Genomic DNA, 9,311 nt, shown 5'->3' with positions numbered 1-9,311 from the left:
AGGCTCCCTACACAGAAACCAAGCCTGAGTGACATGTGTTAAGACCAGGTGAGAAATGTGTCTCGGTGTCTTTTGCTGTCTTCACCTGGTCTTATTGTAACAGGGTTTAATTTTAAACACACTGTTTTGAGCTCCCCTTTGTGAATCCTTATTCACAACTTTCCAATTATAAGGCAAAGAAATGAGCACAAACAGGCTTTCTTTGGTTTAAAGAAGAAAGATGAAATTTATAAAACCTTAACCTTAAACTCTAATACGGTTCACAATACGGATACACGACGCGCCCACGCGAGCACGCACACGCAATATAAACATGCAGATAGGGACAGAAAAGAGCAGAAGAAAAGATAAGTAGAACAGTTTGAGGCAATATCTTGTTACTGTTTCTTGAGCTCGCTGTAGTCCTTGATTGAAGATATGGTCTTGTGTTTCGTTGTGGCTCAGTCGTCTTCTTAAAGCCTTGTTCACATAGGAAACCTTTCTCTCTTTGAGTTTCATGTGTTTTCACAAGATTCCGTTCCATGGGAAGAGATGAAGGCTGGCAGGTAGGAGAGGAGATGTTCTCAATCCATGAGCACACGGCGTTCACAGTTCAAAATCTGCTTTTCCAGTTTAAAACTCCCCTAGTTGGCCAGCAGGTGGTCACATGACCGACTAGTTTGACCAGGTCTCTTCTGTGTATGAGGGAGCAGGGACTGGTTCCCCTTTGTTTCCACATTGTTTGGTACTATGCAAATGTCTTTCTAGTCAAGGGCTTGCAATTTTTAAGTTTTTAATGTTAGTGTGGTGAAATAATGTGTGCCTCTGTCTTGGCAGGTGGGGGGGGGGTGGTTTCCTGACACCTCCACACCCAGGGAAATGAAGTACGATTTGAAGACAAACGGCACATTTCATTACGGAGTTTGAGAGAAATATAAGGTATAGAAAGAAAAACCATGCATTTCTCTCATTCATTTCCATTCATTCACCAATCTTAAGTTTATTAAAACTGGTCTGTTCTGGGTGCCAGGGCTGCTTTATAAAGACTTTTGACTTCAGTGGATGGGTGGTTCCCTTTTCCTCTGACTGTGGGGAGGAGTCTTTGTTACTCTCCCCTTTGTTCTCTGGGACACAGCTACCTGCAGGTATGTGTGCAGACTTAACTGCATTCTCCTGTGACACTTCGACTAGGTGAGGCATCACCCTCACGGTTTCTCTGCCCCCTAGAGGTCTCTTTTTGTCTCTGCAGGTTACTGTAAATGCTGTTAGCAACTCTGGTGGGGTGCTTCTAGAGTCTGCATTCACATAGGAGGATGTGGGGTCTAACTTTTCACATTTTTCGTGGTTGGTTGAGCTGACAGTAGGGGTTTTCATCCAGAATTCTTCCCGGACTTCCTTTAACCAGTCCTCTTGGTTACTTTTTTCCCTTCTCTTTCTAAACGTTTGCCAGCTGTGTGCCTGCCTGTCCCTTTTGTTCACGGTGAGGATCCCTTACAGTTCACCAGCCATCTGCTGGAGGGTCCTCTTAACACTGGTACAGGACTTAGGGGTGCAGGTTTCACTGTAGGTTGGGGTTTCCCCTCAACCTGGCACATGTGGCAACTCCTGCAGTACTCCACCGCATCTTTGTGAAGTTTTGGCCAATCAAACTGCTGCTTTATGCGGGTTTTGGCCTTTTGTATACTGATATGTACAGCCACTGTAGTCTCGTGGGTCCTTCTTAATATTTCTCTCTGGCACCTCTCTGGCACCACTAACTGGTGAACTACTGTCCACTCCTCACCCCCAGGTCTGTGAGGACATTTCCTCATCAGTACCTCATTCTTTAAATAGTAGCAATCAGGGACACCCTCTGCTTCACTTTCTGACTGGGCCGCCTGTGCTAATTCTCGCAATACTGGGTCAGCTTGCTGAGTCTCACCTAGGGAAAATCCATTTAATTCGTTTCCTGGGTCTCCTAACTTTCCAAAGAAAGTCTTGGACAGGCAGACCTCATGGTCATTTGCCTGCAGTGCCAATGCAGTCTCCTCTGGGGGAGCTGGTTTGACCGTGGCCTGGCCCACTAGACATTCAGGGAAACTGCAGGCGAGCATCTCATAGAAACATAGAAAATAGGAGCAGGAGTAGGCCATTTGGCCCTTCGAGCCTGCTTTGCCATTCATTATGATCATGGCTGATCATCCAACTAAGTGGCCTGTTCCCGCTTTCACCCCATACCCTTTGATCCCTTTAAACCCAAGAGCTATATCTAACTCCTTCTTGAAAACATACAATGTTTTGGCCTCAACTGCTTTCTGTGGTAGCACCTGCCACCGCCCTGTCTCTCTGACCTCCTGCAGTCTTTTTTTCACAACTGGGGGGAGGGGGGCTACCACCTTTACCCCTGCTAGATCAGTACTTAGGAGCAGGTTAACCCTGTCCACAGGCAAACTAGGGACAATCCCTACCGTCACTGGACCCGACACTAGGTTGCACTCCAGGTGCACCCGGTGTACAGGTACAGGCATACACTGCCCTCCAATACCATTCACCACCATTCTGGTGTTCACTGCACTCTCTGGAGGAAAGGTCAGGCCTTTTCCCAGTAAAAAGGATCTGGTGGCCCTGTGTCCCTGAGAATTACTATGGATTTGCATGCCCCATTCGAGGGATATGGGGAACCTGAAGGCATTTCAACAGCTTTGGTTAGATAGAATCCCAAGAGTTCATTGGTAACCAATGAAGAAGTGTTACACCACGAGTCAGCTGACCATGGATGCAATAATCAGGCAGACACAGTTATAACGGTTCAGATTATTCCGTGACATAAGTAGAACGTATGTCCTAGACTGGATTCCACCTGGAGGAGAGAGAAGGTGTGGCAGGATAAAGGCTGACCTATTGTAGGACAATCAAAAAGGATGTCACCATCATGGAGACAACATATGATGGATTCAAATATCTTGCTCTGGACAGAAGGCAGTGAAAGAAATGGGTTGCCTCATGTCCCACTGGGCACAGGAGACTTTAAAGTAAGCTTGTGATCTCCCCTTCCCCCACCGCACCAATCTTAGCCTGACCTGCTGGCCAGCTCACTCTGCGAGCCGGCAGATTTTCCACCCTCTTCAGCTGGCGAGCTGCAGTGGGGTGCCCGTTTGGCAGCTGCAGCTCACTGGTTGCACTCAAATGCAGCCAGAACCCGATGTGGTTTGAGGGCACCCTCCCACTGCTGCCGTTGGATGGGTGGTGGGGCTGCTCCGATGACTTTGCGCTTGTTTCAGACGGAAGTCAAATCCCCGCCCTCCCCACCGCCATCAATCTATTTAATAACTGAATTTGATGGGGTTGAATTTTCCTGGCACTGTTTCCTTGGCATTTCCGCCAATTTATTACCTAAATTATGGTGCATGGCCAGGAGCACCCCGGCGTACATTCCAGGCGAATGTTTTTAATATGCGAACGCAATGTAATCAAACTATGTCCCAGGCTCCAGTCAAACAGCAGCCTTCCAATCACTTCAGCACCAAGCTTCTGTTATTGCCACCTACATTTTGATATTGATCAATATCTGACCTTCAAGTATTTGGTAACCATTTACATTTGACAACAAGTCATTACCACTGATGCATAACACATAAAACAATGGGTCGGGTTTAACCCTACCTGCCTGGTGAAACTGCGCCGTTCAGCAAATGGGTTATTTGCCAGCGTGAAGTTTGAGATTTTCCTGCCATTTTTAAGCCGAAGAGGCAGCCGCCTAAAGCAGACGGAGGCATCACAAGTTGATGCTAATTGGGGTTCTGTTACATCAAGAGATTGCATTTTAGTTGAAGCCTGAGACTGTAAGCTGAAGCAGGTCTAGAGCTAGTCCACAGACAGATGAATCCCTCCAAGGTAAGTCCAAAACTTTCCTTTGTGGAAAGGAAAACATTTGCAGGGGTATGGAGAAGAGCAGAGGGTGTGAGACTAACTGTATAGCTCTTCCAAAAAGTCAGAAGAGGAACAATGGGCCAAATGGCCTCCTCCTATCCTATATGATACTATGATTGTGTGGCTAGGAGGAGCAGGTGTGCTCCTCGAGGCTGCACAAGGAAAGTCACAGCCTCCTCGGCCTCTGACTTCACCCACTCCTCCATACCACCCTCTTGAAACCACCACCCCATGACTTACCTGCATGCCAGTCAGCCTTCCCTTATGTCCTGGCCAATATTCATCCCTGGAACAGAGCTGACCTAATAGAGGTTTTCAAAATGGTGAGAGGTTTTGATAGAGTAGATTTTAAAAAAACTATTCCCTCTGACGAGTGAGTCAATAATCAGAGACCATGGGCAAAATTTTATTGAAATTAGACCGTCTTGCTGGTGGGGGCAGCAAGTTGGGAAATTGTTTGTCAGAGAAGCAGACTTTTCCGTGGCTCTTTAACTCAGCCACGGCATCAGCATCCCACTTCCGGGTTTCCCAACCAATCACAGAGTGTGGATGTGATGACCACCTGTACTCTGTCAAAGGAAGGATTTCTATTTAAATGGATCCCAACAGAGATCAGAGTGGCTGAATTTTACATGGTTTCCTGAGGCTTCAGGAACCACAGCAATGGAAAGCTGCCAATCTTCCCCTGCACCTCCTCCCACCATGCCCGCACCACCACCAGCACCGCGCCCCCCCCCCCCACCCCGGTGTCTCGCCCTCCTCCCTGGAGGTTCTGCTGCAGGATCTAAGGGACTGAAGTGAAGTGATGTTTCCTGTGGACAGAAGAAAGATGCCAGCTTCTCAAACCAAGCTGGTGTGGATGGAAGTGGCCAAGGAAGTGAGCAATAGGAGTGTGGTCCCTCAAACCTGGATACAGTGCCACAAGAGGTTCAATGACTTCATCAGAACAGGAAAGATGAGTGGCATCCCACTTTCTGGTGCCAACACCCACACTCTCCCCAGCATTCTCCTTCATAGCACTCTTCTGACCAATGTACCTTGTCTTCCAATCACCTGTGAAGGTGAAAAACACCCTTAATTTTGGTCCAGACAAGACTTAACCAATTAAGGCAACAGGATACTTGTGTAGCAAGTCCAGAAAGTTTATTAGAAGTAACCTCATACTTAACAAACTTAGGAAAATAACATTACAAGTCTTGCAAGTGTTGCAAAGACCCTCTCAATCTATCCGGTCCAATGGTTCTTTTGTTCTCTTCACATCATGTGCTGAAGTTCTTCTACAACTGTGAATCTTCTAGGTCTCTGCACACCGCAACATTATGAGACCCTTGCTTTTAACCCCTTTCTGACCATTCGCCCCCTAAACAATCAGAGGCAAGCTGGCCTAGTAACTGGCTCTAGCTGTTATGAGCCTAATTAGATTGCTTTTAATTATGACTTTGAATTGAGATAAGACACATGGGCAATATGAACAAAGGAGTACTCATGCTGTCCAAGTTCCCAGACACTTTGGCTAAAATACTGTCTTTTCTGCACTGAACGCCATAACTCCATTCATTCTCAGAGATACCATCTGATTAAAGTTGCCTGTGAAGGCTTATAGGAACATAGGAACAGAGGAAATAGGAGCAGGACTCGGCCATTCTGCCCCTCAAGCCTGCTCCACCATTCAACTAGATCATGGCTGATCTTCTACCTCAATGCCATTTTCCTGGACTATCCCCATATCCCTTGATATCTTTAATATCTAGAAACATATCGATCCCTATCTTGAACATACTCAATGACTGAGCCTCCACAGCCCTCTGGAGTAGAGAATTCCAAAGATTCATCACCCTCTGAGTGAAGAAATTCTTCCTCAGTCCTAAATGACCTACCTTTTATTCTGACACTGTGTCCCCTAGTTCTAGACTCCCCCAGCCAGGGGAAACATCCTTCCTGCATCAACCCTGTTGAGCCCTGTAAGAATTTTGTATGCTTCAATGAGATCACCTCTCAATCTTCCAAACTCTAGAGAATATAGCCCCAGTCTCCTCAATCTCTCCTCATAGGACAATCCCACCATCCCAGGAATCAGTCTGTGAACCTTTGTTGCACTCCCTCTATGGCAAGTATACCCTTCCTTAGGTAAGGAGACCAAAACTGTACATAATACTCCAGTTGCAGTCTCACCAATGTTCTACATAACTGCAACAAGACTTTTTTACTCCTGTACTCAAATCCTCTTGCAATAAAGGCCAACATACCATTTGCTTCTAAATTGCATGCTGCACCTGATGTTAGCTTTCAGTGTCTTATGAACAAGGACACCCAGGTCCCTTTGGACATCAACACTTCCCAATCTCTCACCATTTAAGAAATACTCTGCATTTCTGTTTTTTTACCGGAGAGGATAACTTCACATTTTTCCACATTATATTCCATCTGCCATGTTCTTACCCATTCACTTAGCCTGTCTAAATCCCCTTGAAGCCTCTTTTCGTTCTCCTCACAACTCACATTCGCAACCAGATTTGTGTCATGAGTAAACTTGGAAATATTACATTTGCTCCCCACATCCAAATCATTGATATAGATTGTGAATAGCTGGGGCCCAAGCACCGATCCTTACAGTACGCCACTAGTCTCAGACTGCCAACCTGAAAATTACCCATTTACTCCTACTCTCTGTTTTCTGTCCGTTAAACAATTCTCAATCCATGCCAGAATATTACCCTCAATCCCATGTGCTCTAATTTTGCTTACTAACCTCTTGTGTGGGAACTTATCGAAAGCCCTCTGAAAATCCAAATACACCACATCCACTGGTTCCCCTTATCTACTGAGCCTTGAACTAACAAAGGGTTACTTGGAACTCATAATGCCACGCTTAACACAGAGCAGATTACAAAAGAACTGAATGTTTAAACTTATACATTAATCAATACTGTAAATAAATCAATACCTGCAAAACTCCTTCAAGGTTCTAAGATTAATTATTACTGATTAATGTCTTTTAATACATTAGTATCAAATATAAAATATAGCTGACTCCTTTAACTAATGTGTTAGTGTCAGATTAAATAATAAAGCAAATAATAAAGTAAAGCTAATTTTCACCACCCCAAAACTACCTACACCTGTGAAAGCACGCTCTCAAAACAAGCGCTTTCAGCACAAGCCTTTCCAATAGGTTGGCCAGCAGCTATGCAGTTTCAGTATTTCAAGGGTTTCAAGCCTGTCAGTTTCATTGAACAATGGTTCCCTGCTGTGCTCTCGTCTTGTTCACCCTGACAAGTTCCACGCAGCTCAGGAACCCCTTTCGCTGGCTGTGAAAGCCAGAATTCAGGGTTTAAGACTCAACTAATTGATTATTTAAATATTTAAATGCTTGCCCTGATAACTCCATGGGGGTTTCCCGCTCGCCTTAAAAAGCTCCCTAGTGAAACTTGGAAGTGAGTGGAATCAATGTCAGGTTTCTGATTCGCTAGCATTTTTTGGGGCTTTAAACTCCCACCCACACCTGAACACACCAAACCTCCCTCTACCCCCTCCCCACCATCCCCTGTCCCCACCTTGTCCCATAAAAATCATTGGCAAAAGATCTAAAGGGGAGATGAGGAGAAAAGGTTTTCACTTGGAGAGTTGTTGGGATTTGGAATGCTCTGCCTGAAAAGGTGGTGGAACTTTAAACTTAGTAACTTTAAAATGGAGTTAGACAGGTCCTTGAGGATGAGGAGCTTACACCATATGGACAAAAAGTAGGGATGTGGGACTAAACACGACTGCTCTTTCAAAGAATCAGCACAGGCACGATGGGCCAAATGGCCTCCTACTGTGTTGTAAGTTTCTATAATTTGTTTCAATGATTTGCCCTTTTCAAAAGGCAGCCAAACTGCAAAAACTCAAAAAAAGCTGGCAAACTGCTTTAATAAAGCTGGCACAGCCCCAAAAATCTGAAAAATCGGGGAAAAATTATACAACTAAGTAACAGGCCTCAATGTTTTTTCCGTATATGAGCTTTGTGTCAGGCTCACTAATGAAAAACTCACAACTAGAGACTGCAATGTTCGGGGCCCCACTCTTTTACTTTAATTCAGATATTATGAAACAACTTTAATAAAACAGATTAAGTAAAATTATCTGACATTCAGATTTCAATGTTTGTTCGAAGATTTGGATTAATTCATTTCAACACAGCTGTTATAAACTAACTTAGCATAAACTCAAGGGTCAACATTGATTTAATATTTCATTGTGTTTATTTTCATAAGGTCATTAAAGTTGATTCAACATTCAATGATTCTGACGAATAGTGGGTTGGGGAGGCAGTGGTGTAGTGATATTGCCCATGGACTAATAACCCAGAAATCCAGGGTATTGCTCTGGGAACATGGGTTTAAATCCCATCACAGCAAAAAATGAAACTTAAATTCAATTAATAAATCTGGAATTAAAAGCTAGTCTAAAAATGGCCATGAAATCATTGTCAATTGTTGTAAAAACCCATCTGGTTCACTAATGCCCTTTAGGGAAGGAAATCTGCTGTCCTTACCTGGTCTGGCCTACATATGACTCCACACACACAGCAATGTGGTTGACTCTTAAAGGCCCTCTGAAATGGCTGAACAAGCCAGTCAGCTGTATCTAACTGCAATGAAGTCAACCAGACGACCACCCAGCATCAACCTAGACACTGGAAATGACAAAGGCAAACCCAGCCCTATCGACTGTGCAAAGTCCTCCTTATGAACTTTGGCTTGTGCCAAAATTGGGAGAGCTGTCCCACAGACTAGCCAAGCAACAGCCTGATATATTTATGCTCATGGAATCATACCTTACAATGTCCCAGACATTGCCATCACCATCCCCAGGTATGTCCAGTCCCACTGGCAGGACAGACTCAGCAGTGGTAGCAGCACAATTAGGCCACAGCTGGCGTACTGTGTACATTTCTGGTCATCACATGATAGGAAGGATGTGATTGCCCTGGAGAGGGTGCAGAGGAGATTCACCAGGATGTTGCCTGGGCTGGAGCATTTCAGCTATGAAGAGAGACTAAATAGGCTAGGGTTGTTTTCCTTAGAGCAGAGAAGGCTGAGGGGGGAACCTGATTGAGTTATACAAAGTTATGAGGGGCATTGATAGGATAGATCTGAAGAAACTTTTTCCCTTATCAGAGGGATCAATAACCAGGGGGCATAGATTTAAGGTAAGGGGCAGGAGGTTTAGAGGGGATTGGAGGGTGGTTGGAAGCTGAAACACACTACCTGAAGGGGCGGTAGAGGCAGGAACTCTCACAGCATTTAAGAAGTATTTAGATGTGCACTTGAAACGCCATAGCATACAAGGCTATGGGCCACACGCTGGACAATGGGATTAGAATAGATAGGTGCTTGATGGCCAGCACAGACATGATAGGCCAAAGAGCCTGTTTCTGTGCT

This window comes from Heterodontus francisci, chromosome 8 (assembly GCF_036365525.1).
Source record: "Heterodontus francisci isolate sHetFra1 chromosome 8, sHetFra1.hap1, whole genome shotgun sequence".
In the NCBI taxonomy this organism is placed as follows: domain Eukaryota; kingdom Metazoa; phylum Chordata; class Chondrichthyes; order Heterodontiformes; family Heterodontidae; genus Heterodontus; species Heterodontus francisci.
Note: the sequence above shows the minus strand (reverse complement) of the source record.